Here is a 20,947-nt window from a genome sequence, read left to right as displayed (position 1 = left end):
AATAATGAATGGTGTGATGAATTAGCAGCTTGACCTACAATTGAAAGAATAAGGATGGTTAATGCTTTCAGTATGACTCCTGTATTGTAATTCAGTATAATGAGTGGTCATATTGTACCTCTTAGCTCTACCCTACAGCACTTGAAAACCCATATCTTCCAGTGCCATAGAATGGGGCAAAATCCACTGCCTGTTGAAAAATATTAAAGGAAAGATATTGAATCCATTCCTTTCCACACAGAATATCTAATCTGCTTTATTGTTGACTTTTACTGACTCATATCAATTCCCTGAAGAGAGATTTATTTTTCTCTCCGTCTCTTGTCCTTCCCCAAGAACACTAAGTACATTTGTAGATCAAATTGTACATGGTTTGCAGAAGGAATTGTCTTTCTTCCTTGCATACTTCCTGATGTCATTCAGTTCTGCATCATTCATTCAACTCATTGGCGAGACAAGGAAGTTTTTTTGCTGTTAGATGGTCCTTTTTTTTGTGATGATTAAGAGACTATTTCTATTTCAGTTCTGATAAATAATCAACAGGGAGAATGCATCAAACCCCAATTTTTAATGTTGATGACATAAAGACCCAGATCTTCCAGTCTCAAAAGCAGCAAATGCTGAGGTGGAATTCCTTCTGATGGTTCCATTGGGACCTGTCAGCATGTGGATGACTTGGGCTGTTCTGTACTCATCCACTTGTTTGCACTGATTTATCCATGCTGTTCCTAGTGGGCTGCTATGAATGCAGTCCTTTAAATCAGGAAACATATCTCCCTGGTGCTGCTGAACACACCCTCCTGCACCCCTTCCTCACCCCACTCACACCCCAGCCAGCCATCCCAGTGCTGCTCAACCCCCTCTAACACTACCAGACCCATCCCCTTCCCTCACTCCATGCTTCCCATCCCCTGAGTCACCCCATGTCTCCCACACCCCCCATCACCTCTCCCACCTGACACCCTTGTTTGGTCAGTTCCATTGATGTCGGGCCAGTGCTATGGGATGGGGTGTGTGATGACGAGAGGCATGAGGTGATGAGAGGGATGAGCAGCACCAGGGATAGGGGGAGCTAGAATGAAGGATGATTTTAAAACACAGTGAAGGAGGCACTCAGTAAAACGAGTATCTCTGCTGCGCTGTTTTTATATTATTACAATTATGTAGCTCTTTTTGACCCTTTTCCTGGCTTTGACTGGTTGATGTTTTGTAACTTTATTCATTCATGGAATGTGGGTGTCGCAGGTTAGGCCAGCATTTATTGCCATCCCTAATTGCTCTTGAGAAGGTGGTGGTGAGCTGCCTTCTTGAACCACTGCAGTTCCTGTAGAGTAAGTACACCTACAGTGCTGTTAGGGAGGGGGTTCCAGGATGTTGACCCAGCGACAGCAAAGGAATGACGATATAGTTCCAAGTCAGGATGGTGAGTGGTTTGTAGAGGAACTTCCAGGTGGCGGTGTTCCCATCTATCTGCTGCCCTTGACCATCTAGATGGTGGATTTGGAAGGTGCTACCTAAGGATGCTTGATGAGTTTCTGCAGTGGTTCTTGTAGATAGTATGCACTGCTGCCACTGTTTTTTGGTGGTGGAGAGAATGAATGTTTGTGAAAGGGGTGCCAATCAAGTGGGCTGTTTTGTCCTGGATGATGTCAAGCTTCTTGAGTGTTGGAGCTGCACTCATCCAGGCAAGTGGAGAGTATTCCATCACACTCCGGACTTGTATCTTGTAGATGGTAGACAGGCTTTGGAGTCAGAAGGTGACTTACTCGCCACAGGATTCCCAGCCTCCAAAAAAAGAAATCTCAAGAGCCTCTGTTTCACTGAGGTAGCTTCAGATCGATCCATATCCAACAATCTGCTCTAAAACCTCTGCTCACATTTTGACAGCTGTAACAAAACTGTTGGGTGGACTAGGGGTCTCTAAGCTTTGGTTTTGCCAAACTGCAGTTTAGCTCTCTGGACTTGGGTAAGTCGAGTGTCTCTTGCAAGAGGAAAAGAATAAGCACTCCAAAATGTGGCGATGGGAAACACTGCCGGTGAGTGTCTGAGTTAACAACTGGGGGTGGGCAAAACGTGTATAAGGTACGGAGTAAATGCAAAGACAAGGAGCGCTTGCATTTTTTTAAAATTTGGAGTGATGGTAATAAAAGGTCTATTTCCTATCGCGTTACAACTTTATCGGATTCCCCTCTGCTTCATTCAGCGTTTAAGCAATAATGTGGACATCCCAGTCCAGTGCTGAAAAATTAGGAGGCCGATTTTTTTCCCCCCCCATCTTCACACCATCTGGTCTGTGGAAGGTGATTCATGGCCACATTGATGTAGAGGAATTTCATAGAAACCCCAGTGCCTCAGGACACACACACAAAAAAAAGAAGGAACTTTCTTTGTGACGTCGCGGGCGTTTTGCGCATCCGCAGATTATCAATGGGAATGAGGGATGGAAGCGAGTCTCTGGCTGTCGGGTGAGGTACAAAGAGAAAGGAAGGCGAGGAATAGTCAGGGGTGATATAACCACCAGGACCTGCCACGGTCCTTCAGCGCTGGCACAACCCGGGTAAGAGGATTCATTGATGTATTTATGCCTAGCAGTGTTTGGAACCCGGTGCAATAAATTCATGCATGTGGGGGAGATTGCGAGAGCGAGTTGCTGAGAACCTTTTCCCCACGACACCCACCCTCCCATTCAAATGCCTACATAGCCCTTGAAAACCATCGCCCGTTCGAATGCAACGCAGTGCTGGAGGGGAAAGGGTTACGGATTTCCCAGCTGTTCTCAAATTCAGGAGATTGTTGATCGAGTTTGAGGGCGAATCTGAACAAGTTATAAATAAAAAATGCAGTGGGAAATAGACCTTTTTATTTAACATCCTTGCAAAAAAAAAATTGCAAGCTATCCTTGTATTTGGAAGATGGCATTAGCGTGTACCTTGGGCATGCTTTAACCACTCCAGCTGTTCAATCGGACACTAGTAAATCGACCTTTTGTCCGCAACAGAAATTGAGTCAGTTTCTGAGATAAATATTATTTTCGTTTCATCAGACCTGCAATTCATCTTTGCCGCCTGCTTTGAAAGCAAGAATTAGACGCTTCTGAGATGACATGTTAAATCCAGTCATTTTTATGCACAAAGGAAATGTTAGGGAGGGGGGTGGTGGGGATCGAGTTAATGATTGACATGAACTATCCTGCTGATTCTGAAAGAGCAGCGACATTTCGAGAGGATAGTTGAACCGATTGTGAGGTTTATTTGTCTGACATTGACCAGCTAGTGCCGTGGCTTCAAGTGATCTTCACCAAATGTTTTATTTAGGGGACATTTTCTGCAGCAATATTCATTTTATCAAACCTTGATCTGGTGTTGTATAACGTGACTGCTCCACTGTCCATTTTTGCACCATTCAACTTAACCCAACAAAAGATTACCATAACCACCTTGCATTCTCCCACACAGATTGTACTGGGTGTGCTTTACAACTTATGCTGTGGATGAAATATATATATATAAAAAAAACTGGAACTTTTGTTTGGGGAGGGGGGAACATTTGAGAAAATCCAACAAGGGTTTGAATTTTTATACAGAGGTGTGGAGGAACTTCAGCCCGTTGGGGGAATACATTTTCAAGGTTTTCATTTTTAATAAGACATATTCAAATACACGGAATTTCTTCTACAGTTTTTGTTGTTGCTTTCTGGAAGGTGAGATCTTGCAGACATACTTACACAAATCACAGAATTGTTACAACTCAGAAGGAGGCCATTCTGCACCAGCCCTCCAAATTTCACCTAGTGCTGTTCTCCTGCCTTCTCCCTGTAACCCTGCACGTTCTACCTTTCCAGATAATAGTCTAATTCCCTTTTGAATGCCTCAATTGAATCTGTCTCCACCACACTCTCAGGTAGTGAATTCCAGACTCATAGCGAGTGGTTAGTGAAGAAGTTTTTTTTCTCATATGGCATTTGCTTCTTTTGCCTGTCACTTTAAATCTGTGCCCTCTTGTTCTTGACCCTTTCATGAGTGGGAACAGTTTCTCCCTATCTCTGTCCAGACCCCACATGATTTTGAATACCTCTATCAAATCTCCTCTCAGTCTTCTTTTCTCCAAGGAAAACAATCCTAACTTCTCCAATCTATCTTCATGTCTGAAATTCCTCATCCCTGGAACCATTCTTGCGAATCTTTTCTGCACTCTCTCCATTGCCTTCACACCCTTCCCAAAATTCAGTGCCCAGAACTGGACACAGTACTCCAGCTGAGGCTGAATGAGTGTCTTATACAAGTTCAACATAACCTCCTTGTACTTGAACTCAATGCCCCTATTAATAAAGCCTAGAATACCGTATTCCCTCTCAACCTGTCCTGTCATCTCCACTGACTTAAGCACATATACACGCAGGTTCCTCTGCTCCTGCACAGCCTTTTAGAGTTGTGCCCATTATATTGTCTCTCTATGTTCTTCCTACCAAAATGAATCACTTCACTCATCTCCATATTGAACTTGATCTGCCACCTGTCCACCCATTCCACCAACTTGTCCATGTCCTTTTGAAGTTCTACACTATCCTCCTCACAGTTCTCAATGCTTCCAAGTTCTGTATCATCTGCAAATTTCTGGTAACCTTCTGGATCCTTGCTGAAGGTGGCCATAATGAGTCGAGATGGTGAGTGTAGGAGGTCTCTCAACCAAGCTCGATTTAGCCCCTTGCTTGATGTCTACATACATGCACACTTTTCCAGCAGAGCTGTGGAAGCAAGAGTCATGTCTGACATTCCCCTGCCCCCACCCTCCAATTGTTCATGAGTACTGGTATCAATTGTAATATCTTTACCACCACCATTACTAGGCAGTGCAGTTTGGGGTGTGACATCTATCTCTGTACCTATTTGAGTAGCACTTATATTAACACTGCCATCATGAGAGTCCAAATCCTTTGTTTAAAATTAACTTGTAAGTGAACATTCTCCCTACACATTAACTCACAAAAGGACTCCATGTACCAACCTTGATTCATAAGAGCATTGAAGTTAATAAGTTAATTTATTGATGGTTTAAAAGTCACAAACTAACCAGCTGCTTGAAAAACATATATTCATCATATATTTTTTGTTTTATTTAACAGTAGCCCAAAATGAACAGTTTAAATGACATTTGCCAAATATGATCCTGGACCAGACCCCCAAGTTGTTGATAAGATCTGGTTAGGGACCAATAATGTTTTGTTCAAAGTGGACAGAGTTTAAGATTCAAGACATTTGCTCAATGAAGAAAGCCACAAGATTTCACGGGTTTTGAACAAACAAAAGTAAACTTTACAAGGTCAGAAAGATAAAATAATTTACAATATCTATCTTATACTGTAGCATTCAGGATAAGTATGAAGTACATGTCAATTAACAGGACAACTGTGGTCAAACACACCACACTACATAATAAATGGCAGATGTGACCAAGACAGAGTCCACGGATTTCTCAACAACCCACCCAGACATCAATAACCCTGCGAGTCAACCAATCTCACTGAAACTTTGTCTCTATCACAAGGGATTCCAGTTTTCAGCTTCGAAGATGTAACCTTGGAATTCTCTCAGATGGCATCAACAACATCCCACCTCGCAGGGTTTCAGTCTCGCTTCCCGAGATTCCATTCCCCTGGGTTCCTGAATATGCACTGAAGAACCAGTTCACAAATGCAACTTAGCTCTCTGACTGCGCCAAGCAGAACACCGCTGCTCCAAAGGGGTACCTTTTCCCCAATGGCCCGCAGCACAGAGTCACTAACCTTCCGCTGCCTTCTTGGATCTCTGGGGCTTCCCTTGAACCCTCTTCACTTAAAGCCTGCTAACCACAGTACGTTCCCTATTTGGAACCTTTTTCCTCTCTTTTTAACAGAGCTGGGACCTCATCCTGTCCCTGTCCCCTCTCTGGGACTCTTCTTTTGGGACTTCTCCCTGCCTCCTCTCCCTTTGGGACCTCTTCCTGTCCCCTCTCCCTTTGGGACCTCTTCCTGTCCCCTCTCCCTGTACCTTGCCTGAGACTCTTCTCGAGGGTGCTTCGCTTCCAGTTACCTGACCCAGATTTTTGTGCCATTTCGGGCCTAAAGGAAAAGTAAAAATGCCCACCTGCGTACATGCAGCCTGCTCCCAGTCTGTGTATGTGCAAAAACTCCAAGGCCTGTTGGGAGTTGAAGTTCCTGACCTCCGCACTCTCCAACGAGGTAAGTTTGGATTTCATAACATTGTATCATGGTATTTGCCTCGCCCCTTTCATAATTAGCCTTGCGAAATGTCATCCTTTTTTTGAAAATATTCAATGAAGTATAAAGATTTCTGGCTAAGTTGTAGTACAAATTTCAAAATCCCTATAGCAATCGTTTTCTGACATTGATTGATGTGAACATAGGTGGTTCTTTCAATGCTTGTTGAAGTAAAGTTATTTCTCAAAATTCTACACAGAACAGGAAAAATTATGTGAAGAAAAATAACACTCAAGGAGTATTAAAAAGTAATGGTTACACTGGAGTGATTAACGGGGATCATTTAATTCAGCCTCTTCCTTTGCACCAAGTATGACTTCAACAAGTGGAAGGTTTTCCCCAGATTCCCACTGATTTCTATTTTTTTCAGAGCTCCTTGATGCCACAATCGATCAAATGCTGTTTTGATGCCAAGGGCATTTACTCTTGCCTCACCTCTGGAATTCAGCTCTTTTGCCTATGTTTGGATGAAGGCTGTAATGAGGTCTGGAGCTGTGTAAATCTGGCAGAACCGAAACTAAACATTGATGAGCAAGTTATTGATGAGTGCCACTCGATAGCACTGTCGATGACACTGTCCATCACTTTGGTGATTGAGAATAGACAGCTGGGACGCTGATTGATGGAAAACAAAACCAAAAATAGCTGGAAAAACTCAGCAGGTCTGACAGCATCTGTGGAGAGGAATACAGTTAACGTTTCGAGTCCGTATGACTCTTCATCACTGGAACAGTTTGGCTAGAGGCGCAGTTAGTTCTGGAGTCCCAGATTAAACTAATGCCCCAGAGAAGGGAGTTTTAAACATGAAGGGCTAGATTTTGCAGGAGAAGTAACCGGATCAGAATGACTTATGGCATTATTGCACAAACTGGCCAGCAACTTGTTGAAAGGCAGAGATACCCTGTAAATTGCAAAGCTTCCCAAGTTGCTGGTCAGTTTGTATCTCCTTACAGTTAGCTTTGTGGAATCGGCATCTTAAACTCACCAGAATTTTCACGAAGATGCTGGATTTACATGTTAGTTACCCTGTTAAACTTGTCACATATATAGTTAAGTCTTGTAATTACCAGAATAAGTACCCTTTTAATGACATTAATTGTTAATGATTGCCAATCAATCTCTTTTGCTCAGTTAGCAAACAGTTATAAGTATGGAGCCTCATTCCATCAGGTTGTGAATTTTTTTAAGGAAATTTTTAAGATGTCTTTTTTCTTTTTCCTCCTGTCTCTCCTTTGTGTTTCTTAATCCCGGCTCTCTTCCCTCCTTTCCCTCTATTTCTCCTTCTGTACCCGATCTGACATTGAATTCATCCATCCATCCTAATTAACACTTCTCAGCCTTTCCTCTGTTCATTTCTCAATCCTTAATTCTCATTGGAGATGCCCAGTTTGTCCCATTGTTCGCCAAGGTCTCAAATGCCCTGTTGCCATCCATGCCCCCGTTACCAGCTCACACTCCCAGCAGCTCTGTGGGCAACATTTTTTATAACCTTAACGTACAATTTTATGCTTAACTAATGGGACTCCAGCAAAGTCTGGCTCTGTATGTATTGTTAAAATTCTGAATGGGTTTTGGTCTAGGTTTGGCCTATTTATTATCATACCAATTGTAGATGTCAAAGCAGACTCCATTTGCTATTGTGCACCCCGTGTTATTAAAAAGTGATATTCACACAGGATTCACGATTTGGGAAACTAACTGCCCGAACTGTACTATTCTAATTTACAATATTCAAATCCCTTGAGATTGTGAATGCCTTGTAGCTGGGACTTTGTTGTTCATTATTCTGTACGAGATGTTACAGCTATCTATCTATATCTCGCTGAGGGAAATAAACACGTTTGGCTACAATAATAACTAGATTAGATTTGATTCTTTTCATGCACTGCACAGAGCCTATCAATAAGGCAGAAATTTTACTGTGAAAAAGATATGCAGCTATACTATGCACTGCATTGGTGCTGTGTACTAACTTTAAAAAAAAAACCTCCTGCTTCTTGTGTTTCTAACTCTGAATCATGAACCAGATTCTCACTCCATGTTACCAGGCTCCAGAACCAGCCACTAGGTGTCATAAGAGGAGCCAGTAGGGGTTTGCTTTATTCCCCACTCTTTTTAGCTCAGTGGGGGAGGACACCCTCTGGCCTCATGAAGGTTGCATTGTATCTTCAGGATTATTGAAGATGAGCTAAAGTTGTTTACTTGTCTTTGGGATTTGACTAATCAGGTCACAACTCCTATACAATGAACCCTAAATTAACATTGCTTGTCACATTTATTATACTGTGATGCAATACTGAAAATATTTATCTCAGTTTTAGCTTTTTAGTAGGGCTCAATTAAATCCACTAAAGATTGCCTTTGTTTTAAGACATCCAATTTTCTTTTGGTTACCTCGCCTTTAGTTGTCCTAATTTCTAATTTCAGGAGTCACCATTTTATCAGTGGAGTTCAGTAACTGCCAGAAGATTAATTCGACTGTCAGTATGAGACTGGCTCCCTGCACAACTTAATTGGCATTGGCTTATCCCAGTTCAAGCTCTTTCATAATATTTAAATAGATTTTGCCCCCATGCTCCAGCCATTAGTTGGCCAACACATCCATCCTATTGACACACTGCCTTCCAATGCCAACTGGAAAGCATAAAGGCTTATTACCCAATTGGAAGATGCTTGACTGTCAGTCAAAAGGCCTTTTTTCCCCCCACTCTCAATATTCTTATACCTGGTAAAGAGCAATGTTCAAAGAAAATTACAAAAAAAACCTATCTTTTTTAATGTCCCCATGATTTATCTCCAGGGTTGCATGGGGCAATGTCCTGGAGATTGATCTTCAATTCCCGGAGACTCTAGGCCAATCCAAGAGGGTTGGGAACCCTAGATCCCATGGCTCTGAATTGGCTACTATATTTTCAGCATTGGCATCAAATCCCTCCATTAGCTTTCTTCACCTTACCCTGGCCTTTTCTGTAGCCATACAACCCTGCACATGCATCCTCCAGTCTTCTGGTTCCCAGGCTATTCCTTGTTCCCTGCTCCACTATTGGAAGTTTCTACATTGGCATATGTCCCCAGTCTCTGGAACTCTCTTTCCCATAACCCCGGCCTTGTTACCTCCTTTTCTGCCTTCAAAAGCCTCCTTATGACCGTCCTCTGCCACCTTGCCACCTCCCTGCCCCCATCTTTGCATTCTACTGATGTCTGATGCGTTATAAAGATGTCTTTCAACGTATTAGAAGTGCAAGTTGTGTTGTATTTACATAACAGTTTGCTTCTGGTGACTAGCCTAAATGGCTGTTGTAAGTGAGGTGGTTTCTTCCAGTGCTCGCAGTGGTAGTGCCAACTCTGGTAACAGAAACGCAGGCAGGCGGGTATGTTTTCATCAGTTAGTCGGTGTGAGTGTTTGAAGCATTCCTGCAATTACCATACAGGCTGCAAATCATTTTTTATCTCGATCATGTTTGGATCTTCCATGGTTTTGGAAATTATGACTACCAGCTAAAGAGCCTTGGCCTGACATTATCTGGTACAATCTGGCAGGTTACACTAGGTAAAGATGAATTGATGAATCAAGGACTATTTTAAAATTGAATGGATTAAATCGCAAGCAAAGGCTTCAATCAGCGTGGTTCACTCTTTTTCTCTCCTTAATTTGGATAAAGATTTGAGTTCCTGTTAAACGTTCTAGATAATTTGGGAATTCTAGAGAGGACTTGTTGGCTACCAAATCTATATTGTTTACAAATTGTTTCTTTAAATAATAAATATCATTCATATGGTGAGCCTCTGGTTTTAATCAGAGGTGAAGTGGTTCCCTTGATGGAAGAAAATTGAAAATGAATCAGCACACATTGGTCATCTGACATTAGCAAGATTTGAAAACACATTCGTGCCACACAAGTGCCAGGCAATGACCACCTCCAACAAGAGAGAACCTAATCATCTCTCCTTGACATTCAAGGCATTACCATTGCTAAATCCCTCAACATCAACAGCCTGGGGGTTACCGTTAACCAGAGGCTAAACTAGATCAGCCTTACAGATACTGTTGCTAAAATAGCAGGTCAGAGGGTGGGAATTCTGTGGTGATTAATTATCCTCCTGACTCCCCAAAACCTGTCCACCATCTACTAGTCACAAGTCAGGAGTGTGATGGAATACTCTCCATTTGCCTGGATGAGTGTGGCTCCCACAACACTGTGAAGCTTGATATCATCCATGACAAAGCAGCCTGCTTGATTGGCGCCGCATCCACCACCTTAAACATTCACTCCCTCCACCACCGATGCACATTGGCAGCAGTGTGTACCATTTACAAGATGCACTGCAGCAACTCACCAAGGCCTCTTTGACAGCACCTTCCAAACCCACAACCTCTACCACCTAGAAGGACAAGGGCAGCAGATAGATGGGAACCCCACCACCTGCAATTTCCCCTCCAAGCCACTCAGCATCTTGACTTGGAACTATATTGTCACTCCTTTCACTGATGCTGGGTCAAAATCCTGGATTTCCCTCCCTAACAGTACTATAGGTGTACCCACACCACATGGACTGCAGCGGTTCAAGAAGGTACCACCTTCTCAAGGGCAATTAGGGATGAACAATAAATGCTGGCCAGGCCAGCGACACCCACATCTCATGAAAGAATGTTTTTTTAAAAACCTGTACTTCCCTCTGATGACATAGGTGTCTGCCTTGTTCATTATCACGGTTTACCACAGCAGCTCATCATAGAAATGCTGTCAGAGGAACATAGGACATGAGGCCATTTAACCATTCTAGCCTGTTCCCCCATTCAGTGAAATCATGGCTGATTTGTGACCTAACTCCATATACCTGCCTTTGGTCCATATCCCTTAATAATTCAGACCTATCAATCTCAGATTGAATATTCACCATCAATCTGGTGTAAATTGCTGTTTGTAAAAGGCAGTTCAAAACTTGTAGGCACAAAGGGTGATAGAAGAGTTTGCTGATTTCACTGCTGAAAGGTTTGGCTCAAATTTTTAGACTATGCCCTAGTCCTGGATACAATAACCAGCTGAAATAATCTCCCTCTATCTCTGATCCGTTCCCTTAATGTTTGGAAAACTTTGATCAAATCGCTCCCTAACCTTGAAATTTCAGGGAGGACAACCCTAGTCTGTACAGGAATCCTCCATTTAAAGCAAGTTCTGATAGCGTGTTTTCATTTTAGCAGAGTTTGTAAATTAGCGATGTTCCCTGAATAGCGCTGCTTCCATTTTGGTTTTGAGCATCTCAATCATTTTTAAAAACAAAAAACCGCTCAACAATTCTTTCCCCGACCCTCCCCCGACCCTCGCGACCCTCTCCCGACCCTCCCTGATCCTCCCCCGACCCTCCCCCTTACCACTTCCCTCCCCCGACCCTCCCCCTCGCCGCTTCCCTCCCCCGATCCTCCCCCTCGCCGCTTCCCTCCCCCGACCCTCCCCCTCGCCGCTTCCCTTCCCCGACCCTCCCCCTTGCCACTTCCCTCCCCCCGACCCTCCCCCTCGCCACTTCCCTCCCCCCGACCCTCCCGCTCGCCGCTTCCCTCCTTGACTGTCCCCCTTGCTGCTACCTTCCTCGACCCTCCTACTCGCCGCTCACTGAAGGACGGGAGGACCAGCCACAAGTCTTCCTCCCCAGCCTGAACTGGAGAGAGGCGGCAGAGCCTCCCCCACCCTCCCGCCTGATCAAACCACCTCCGCCCACTTTGGAACTCGCCTCTGCACGGGGCATTAAATTCTGCCCACTGCCTCCACTTCCCCACATCAATCTGCATTCGCAGCTCATGACACGTTGCATCTGTCTCATAGTCTTTTTTTTTTGGCAGCCATAGCCTTTACGTTAGCATTTTTTTGGGCTCCACTTGTTCCCTTTATGGCTCACTTCTCCAGTAAATAACAATACTTCCCCTAAACCTTTTCCCCAATTCCAATGCACTTTACAATTTACAGACAAAAGCTCCTTTAATGGACTGTATTCTGATTCAATTTTGTGTAACCCCTCTGAGGCTATGCCATTGTTTTCCAATGAATTAATGATTACTGTGCCTGAAAACATTGCTTCTCTGTCTGATCTCATTCATCCTCTCTCAGGTGATTTTTCTTTACACACTTGTCAGTTTAATCCATTGAGATCCTCTGAGACGATCAACGCGTTTAAACTGCAAACACAGGCACTTTGCCCGCCGAAATGGGCTGAATTTGTCAATGCGCAAAACCACCTGCTTTATCTCAGTTCTCTTCTCTCCCCCCCTCCGCCCCCTTTACACCTTAGTCTCTGTGGCAGTCATAACGTTCTAGCTTTTTTTTCCCTCCTGCATTTTACCATGCAGCTCATTCAGACGGCTGAATCTATCTGAAAGACGTGCAAACTTAGCACACTACGAATATTAAATCTAAATCTAAATTTAAAATCAAATCATATTAAATCTTTGTGTGACAATTCATGCGGTGCTGAAAACTCTTTCAGCGCGTTACGGAGCTCATAAACACGGGAGAGGACCTTCCATTGAGGTAGCCATTGCATTTCTGTGTGCGTGAATAAACACTGGTACTCAGCTCCCATCTCTTCACACAGCAAGCGTGATTGCCAGGTACTTGATTTTATATAATCCACGATTTTCACTGTTTGGTCTAAGACTGCAGTTAACTCAGACGGCATTGCACTGGCACCAAGGGCTTCATGGTGCAGGACACAGTGGCCGACTTGGATATCGGGATCCTGTACTTCACCATACTCACGAATCCTTTGTTGTTTCCCATCGTGGAAGCTGCTCCGTCGGTGCAGATGTATCACACTTGGTCCAGTTAAGATTGTTTTCCTCCGGATAGGCAGTTATGTCATGAATGATGTCTTCTCTGGTCACAGGACCGGGCAATTCTTTGCTCAAGAGGAAAAACCCTCTTTGATTGAATCCCCATCAGCATACCTGACTTTGGCTGAGAGCTGGCTGGCTGTGTCCACTAATATCTGTGGAATCATCAACCTGCAGGGCAAATTCCCCACTAATTTCTCATTTCTCTTGAAGCGCCTGTTCAATATCAACTGACATTTTGTCATTACGCTGTATTATCAGAAAGAGGAACTTTGTCAATTTCTTTGGCAGCATCAGCTTCCCCCCGATATCACTCTGACAATACTTCTGCATGGCGGCAGAATTGGGGTTTCGGCAATGGTGCGCGGCTTCTCCAATTTCGCTCCGAGCTCAGCCACCAGGTAACTTGCCCCCTGTGTATTTTCTGAGACCCACATGCGCTGATTTTGCTTTACATTTTGTTCTCTCAGGCGCTTGAAGTACCGTATATCCTTGCTGGCGAGCGATTGGTGATTTGTATTGGAATGGCGCGTTGACCTATTTGGTACCATTGCAGCGTTTGAGAGCTTCTCCCTGCAGATTAGGCATCCTGAGACAGGGCAAGAGGCATCACCAGTCCATGAAAATCCACAGGCCAAGTAGCTGTCGCTGTACTTTACTGTGTGTACGAACCTGGAGGTTCTGTTGTTTCAGCCCCATTTGAATCAGAGCGAGACGCCTCACTTCTATTCTTCAAGAACTTATCCATGGCTGTGTGTATCATACACGAAATGTGAATCTTGATCTGACAATGTTTCCTATATCTGTTTGTCTCGTTTTGCGTTGTCTCGTTTTACACAAAAATGCGCGAGTACCGTTTTTCAGTTACCATGGGCGACCGCACAAAGTGTAATGCGGCTGAGAGCGAGAGCCCAGGGCTATAAAAACGGTGAGAGTTCGTGGTTCTCTCTGATTAGCCTCTGATTTCATGGCACACTAGGGCAACCTTCACGGCACAACAGTTGGGAACCGCTGCAGGGTTTCTACATAATGAATGTCATTCTTGTATTGGACATCAATAAATAATTGAGACCATTTCTCCTTTTTTCTGCCTTCCATTCAACCCAATTAAATGGTTTGGTGAATAGCCAAAGGCAAATTATTAATAAATCACAAATAATAATCAATTAATTCTGGTCATAACCACTCCACGATTTTATTATATTTAAGTTGGCACCGTCCATGCTGTGACATTTTCATTGCTGCTTTCTTCATTCATATCCAGAATTTCCCTTGGATACCTAATGGTTCCTCTGACCTGCCTTGATCCGCTTTACTGACAGTCACACAGTTTTGGTTGTGGCCTTTCCTGTATTCTAGTTAGAACTAGAGTAAGAAATAGTAAGGATATCAGGTGGGGTATTGATTGGGGTATTAGGTGTGGTATCAGATGAAGTATTGAGTAGGGGTATCAGGTGGAGTATTGAGCAGGGGTATCAGGTGGGGTATCAGGTGAAGTATTGAGTAGGGGTATCAGGTGGAGTATTGAGTTGGGGTATCAGGTCGGATATCAGGTGAAGTATTGAGTAGGGGTATCAGGTGGAGTATTGAGTAGGGGTATTGGGTGGGGTATTGAGTTGGGGTATCAGGTGGGGTATCAGGTGAAGTATTGAGTAGGGGTATCAGGTGGAGTATTGAGTAGGGGTATTGGGTGGGGTATTGAGTTGGGGTATCAGGTGGAGTATTGAGTTGGGGTATCAGGTGGGGTATCAGGTGAAGTATTGAGCAGGGGTATCAGGTGGAGCATTGAGTAGGGGTATCAGGTGGAGTATTGAGTAGCGGTATCAGGTGGGGTATCAGGTGAAGTATTGAGTAGGGGTATCAGGTGGGGTATTGAGCAGGTACTGGCCATAATCATCCAGGCCTCCTTAGATACGGAGATGCCAGAGGTTTGGAGAATTGCAAACGTTCCACCCAATGTGTATTGTTCCAAAAAGGGTGTAAGGATAAACCCAGCAATGCAGGCCAGTCAGTTTAACCTCGGTGGTGGGAAGGCTTTTGGAAACTATAATCTGGGACAAAATTAACAGTCAGTTGGACATGCTTAGATTGATTAAGGAAATCCGGCACAATTTTGTTAAAGGCAAATCATGTTTAACTAACTCGATTGAGTTTTTTGATGAAGTAATTGAGGGGGGTTCATGAGGGTAAAGTGGTTGATATGGTGTATATGAACTTCCAAAAGGTGTTTTATAAAATGCCACATAACAGGCTTGTCAGCAAAGTTGAAGCCCATGCAGCATTGGGTACAAAGTTGGCTGAGTGACAGGAAACAGAATGATGGTGCACAGTGGTTTTTTTGGACTGGAGGAAGATATACGGTGGGGTTCCCTGGGGTTGGTACCAGGAATACTGCTTTTCCTGATATATATGAAAGACCTAGACTTGGGGAAACAGGGCAGAATTTCAAAATTTGCGGATGACAAAACTTGGAAGTATTGTGAACTTTGAGGAGGATAGTGATGAACTTCAAGAGGACATAGACGGGCTGGTGGAATGGGTGAACATGTGGCAGACGAAGTTTAATGTAGAGAAGCGTGATACATTGTTGTCAGAAGAATAAAGAGTGGCAATTTAAAATAAAGGGTACAATTCTAAAGGGGTTGCAGGAACAGAGAGCCCTGGGAGCAAATCGTTGAAGTTGGTAGGGGAAGTTGGGAAAGTGGTTAATAAGGCATATGGGATCCTGGGCTTCATGAATAGAGGCATAAAGTACAAAAGTAAGGAAGTTAGATGTGCCTTTATAAAACACTGGTTCGACCTCAAGTGGAAGATGGCGTCCAATTCTGGACAGCGTATTTTAGGTTGGATGTCAAGGTGCAGAAAAGATATACTAGATTGGTTCCAGGGATGAGGGAATTCAGTTAGGCGGATAGAAAGGAGAAGATGTGGTTGTTGTCCTTAGAAAAGAGAAGGTTGAGAGAGGGGATTTGATAGAGGTGTTCAAAATCACGAGAGGTCTGGTTAGAATAACATTTCTGCGATTCTGATTCTGTGAAAGAGCATATAGAGAGAAACTGTTCCCATTGGCGAAAGGGTTGAGAACCAGAAGATACCGACTTAAGTCGACTGGCAGAAGAACCAATGGCGATGGGAGGAAAATTTTTTTTAACACAGCGAGTGGTTAGGGTCTGGAATGCACTGCCTGAGTGTGGTGGAGACAGGTACAATCATGGCTTTCGAAAGAGCATTCGACAAACACTGAATGGAAAAATTCATAGGGCTTGGGGAAAGGGCGGGGGGAGTGGGACTAGATGGGGTTGCTGTTGTAGAGAACCAGCACAGGCGTGATGGACTTAATAAGGCTCGTCCATGATGTAACCATTCTGTGACTCTATTTTCTCATCCATCTTCCTCTGCAGTCCCAATGTTCCTCCATTTTATTTCAGATATTGTCCAGATTTGCATTTCTTTGGAAATGTTTTTTTCCCTGTGGGTTTATGTGCTGCATCTCTCTTGTATTGCGTGACTAGTTTTTCCAGTATCTATCCCTGGATTGAAATCCTCATGCATTTTTTATAAGCTTTCTGTGCCTCTCTTTATCAAAACCTGTTAGGCTTGTTTCTCTCCTCCACTGTTTTTGTCTAATTTTCAATCTAGTACCAAACCTTTTGCAGATTTTTTTTTAACCAGTTTATTTCTAACCCTTTTTCTTGTCTGGGAAGGCCCATGCCCTGTTGTTCATCCTTAATATAAGACATTACAAGTGCCTCAGTTGCTGTAATTAAATAATAGTGGCCTTATAATTTACAGTCCCAGCAATGCTTAACTGACATTGCTCGAAAAAAAAGCAGTAAAACAGCCTGCAGTCTTTTCCACATATTGAAAATAAAGCTTGGCTCCCCTAGCTACTGAGTGGATATGGTAGGGACAGTGAGAAGTCAAACCATATGTTCAAGGAAGAGCCAAGGTTTAATCCTTGGTAAAACCTGAATCGGATTTCAATCACAATGGCAGCCAGAAGCTTGGGGTCCAGGATTGGTCCGGAGCCTCCATCAATTGAAGACCAATCTCCAGGACACTGATGTCTGCAATCCCGGAGAAAAATCATCGGGACGTTAAAACGGAACAGTTGTTTTTGTCATTTTCTTTGGGCAGATATAAAAATATTGAAAATGTGGAGAAAGGGCTGTTTGGCTGACAATCAAGCATCATCCAATTGGGTAATGAGTCTTTTTGCTTTCCAATTGGTGTAGGAAGACAGTCTGTCACAAGAATGGATGTGTTGGCCAATTATTGGCTGGAGTGCAGGGGTACTTTGCAGCCATTATGTGATGAAACCTCCAGGAATACATTTAATCACAGTTGGCAACCCCAATTACAACTGGCCTCAGCATTTTGGTTTAGGAAGGTACAGAATTGGCTAGGATTCTTAGTTCTAGTTCCTCTAAAGCAACTCACCCCCACCCCACCCTCATTCAATATGTGTACATGGGCGTCAGGTGAGGGCAGAATTGGATTTGGCTGTGGTGAGCAAATTTCCTGGCGGTGTTCGCTGTTAAGCTTCGAGATGTGAATAATGGCCACGAGTGAGGGTTCATGAAACAATAGCGTGGGCTTTGGGATGGGGGTGGAAACTGACGGAGAAGGGTGAGGGGAGAAAAAATAACTGAAAGCCGGTCGATATTTTAAAACTTTGGTTAGCATAAAGAGGAAACATCACATTCTGAGCTACAAGACAGTCATCCAGTCAAATTGCTCAGCCGAAGTTATACATTGCAGCAGCCCAGTCTGAAAGGTCTGTGTGCTTTGTCGAGACAGCACCTATCAGGCTGCATCAAATTTAAGGAGAAAATGAAGTCTTTGGAAAATGGAAGTTGCATTCAGAAGTTAATTTTAAGACTAAAATTCAGTGCATCACTGAGAAATAGGCTTTTGACACTTCAACTTGGATATACATTTGCTCTTTTGCTGAATCCACCAGATTGACTGTTTTGCTTCTGAGGCGTACCCATACGATGGAAAATTTACATCTCGCTGCTCCCAGCCAAGCTCAGCACTCTTAAATGCACAAGAGCTCAGAGGCTGAGCAGTCAATTAATGATTTTAATGCGAATCGTGGGTCATACCCAACTCTCCACAGTGTGAGAGGCGGAGCTTTTGCTGATCGTTGGCTGAATAATTGTTGCCGAGGTACTTACACTCCTGTCTAAACTCAAATTGTGAGGCTTTTCACATCAAAGTTACATTGACTGAAATAATAGATTTTTTAAAAAAAATGTATTAATGGCACATGCTCCCAGTAAAGGACAAAGCAGAGGTAAATTAAGACCAGACTGTTATGTGTAATGCATGATAAATAACAGATGGCCAGGTTCACACACAGATGGCCCAGATGAGACCTTGCTTAGAAAGTGAAACTTAAGAAGGTGAAGACCAGCTTAACCCCCAAAAGATTGCTTATCTCGATGCTCCCCGACATCTTTTGTTTCGTATAATGTGCAAAGCCTAATTTTTTTTTAAGTGAGCTGGAAGTTAAATTTTGCCACTGAGAATTTACGTTGTAGTGTGATTTCCTCCCCTCATCAGCATTATTACATCTCAGGGTGTCCGTGTAACCTCATACCTGATGGGAAGAGTTTTAACAAAAATGGCGCTGGACTAGAGCTCATTGACAGGAACAAGTATTTTGCTGGAAACCTACCTGAAATCATGTGATGTTTGAACTTGGAACGAACATCCCTGTAGAAATGCTGACATGGACTAACTTGTACATGTTCACTCAACCATGTTGTTGACAAAGGAAGAAAAGCAATTGCAATTTATTTATTCACACATATATCAGCCAAGTTTCCAAATTCCTGAGGATTTCAATGAGAAAGGAGTGATCTTAATGTTTGTCTTTGACCTTAAGTTAAACAAGTCAGTTTGCTTTGGAACAGATCAGAGTCTCCAAATTAAAGATGATTCAAACAGAAGTGCACAATAAGTGGAATCATGTGATGCAATGCATGAATAGAATGAAATTAAGAGACATTGAGAAGTTAAGTTTGATCGAATGCAGTTTATATTGTGAGCTATAATTAGAACCAGAAAACACTGAATTGCATACCATGTCAGTTAGCACCTGTATAAAGAAAAGATAGGTTGATTGTGTTGGGTGTGCATTTCTGGCATTTCTTTCTCATTGATCAGATATATGATGCCATATATTGTAGGTCCTTCACTGTTCCAACATTCAATGGAGGAGAAAATGTATTGGTTTTTAAAACTAATTTGAGATTTACAGATCAACAGTAATATCTACTAACTAGCAGAGGCCTGCAAAGCATTTGTGGTGAAATTAGTATCTTTATTGCAACAATACTTCTTTAAACCCCCACCCTATGCCATCCCTCTCACCCCCATCCTATTCCTTTCACCCCGCTCACATCATCCCCATACCCCTTGCCACACCTCCCGAGCATTCACCCCTGCCCCCATGCCATTCTCTCACTTTTACGCAATTCATTCCCCCCACCCCTGCCTGTTGCAGAGTGCTTTATGTTTGGTGAGGTTGCTCTGCAAAGATCTCTTCTGCACCAATGGGATGACAGTTGGATATTATAAAACTTTATCGTAACCTTCAGGAACCAAATGTACCCAGGCACTGCCTACCAAATAAACTGACTAACAGACTCGCCCCATAAACTGTCCAATCAAGACAGTCTGGATGGCAAAACCTGTATTATTATTTTAGATTGATAGTTGCCTATTGGCTGGGTAGGTGGTGTCAGGAAGCTAATGAGGGTTATCATTCACCATAGCTGGAAATTGAGTTGGACAGGTATAAATTATAATCTGAATATATTCAGATAAATTGACAAATTATTCTACGTGACCTGCTCTGTGGCAGCCAACAATGGTAGAGTGCCTTGTTGTTCTTCACCTTTATAAGATTGCAGACAATTTTGCAAATTTCACTTTGGAGCTATCTAAAAGATAGATGTTATTTTCCAGTTACCACCTTAATAGTAGTATCACATTTTTAGGTCACTGTTGCCCATCTTTTTATGGGTGATATGTTAGTTGGGAAGTAAGTGGGGAAGTAGTCATTTTCCATATGCGAACTGTGAAAAGGTGTTTAACACTCAGCGGTATCTTCAGCCATAAAGACAGAACATGCTGGAAATGCTCCGGCAAGCTTTGGCAGCACCTGTGGAGAGAGAAACAGGGCTGGCGTTTCAGGCTGGTGATCTTTTGTCAGAGTGAAGAGCAGTTTCTTTACTTGCGCTTCAACATAATCTCCACTTGTTCTGAGACGGTTCAGCCCAAAGCTGTGCACTTTAAATGTGCCAACCTCCTGAACTGCAGCAGCAACACTGACCCAGCTGTTGGTGCATTATGCAAATATTGCTACTTCTGCTGATGTGAGGAAACAGATTTTGCAGCGGGTTAAAAAATTGTGCAGTCTTCATCCTCCTCCAAGAAATCACATTTGTTCCATTTTGCGAGAATTAACATCAGAATTGATCACTTCCTGTTATGCTGACAGTGCTACAGAACTCCACACTTGGTTTGTTTTGACTGTTGGGTTGTTGACATCAAGTAGCTCATGTAGGTGTGTGAAATGTTTTTGAGTTTCATTCTGATATTTTGAAATCCAAACCATGCTGGAAATTTAAAGCAGGTTTTTGGCATATGAGGGGCTTTAATCGATCTGATGTACGTTGTATGTGCTCTTAATGGCAGGGATTGATTTATGGTTTAACGGATCAGACACCGCTTTTTGTTGGATGGACATGGCTGCTACACAACAGCATGGGTCTTGAACAGTTAGCTGAGCACATTATAATGGCTCTTGTATTAGAAGAGACAGCATGCGTTTTTCTATGCATTTCACTTTT

At 43.1% G+C, this 20,947-nt stretch overlaps 1 protein-coding gene across 1 annotated transcript in view; it reads left to right on the top strand.

Annotated features, from left to right (window-relative positions):
* The first annotated feature begins 2,423 nt into the window (after positions 1-2,423).
* LOC144696052 (E3 ubiquitin-protein ligase RNF19B-like) overlaps positions 2,424-20,947 on the top strand; it is a 167,194-nt gene continuing 148,670 nt past the window's right edge. Inside the window, exon 1 of the mRNA XM_078567256.1 lies at positions 2,424-2,557. The gene's annotated coding sequence lies outside the window, so the exon portion shown is untranslated. The remainder of the gene's footprint in view (positions 2,558-20,947) is intronic.

The sequence above is a fragment of the Cetorhinus maximus genome, chromosome 21, assembly GCF_964194155.1.
Source record: "Cetorhinus maximus chromosome 21, sCetMax3.hap1.1, whole genome shotgun sequence".
In the NCBI taxonomy this organism is placed as follows: Eukaryota; Metazoa; Chordata; class Chondrichthyes; order Lamniformes; family Cetorhinidae; genus Cetorhinus; species Cetorhinus maximus.
This window is presented reverse-complemented; position numbering and strand designations above follow the sequence as displayed.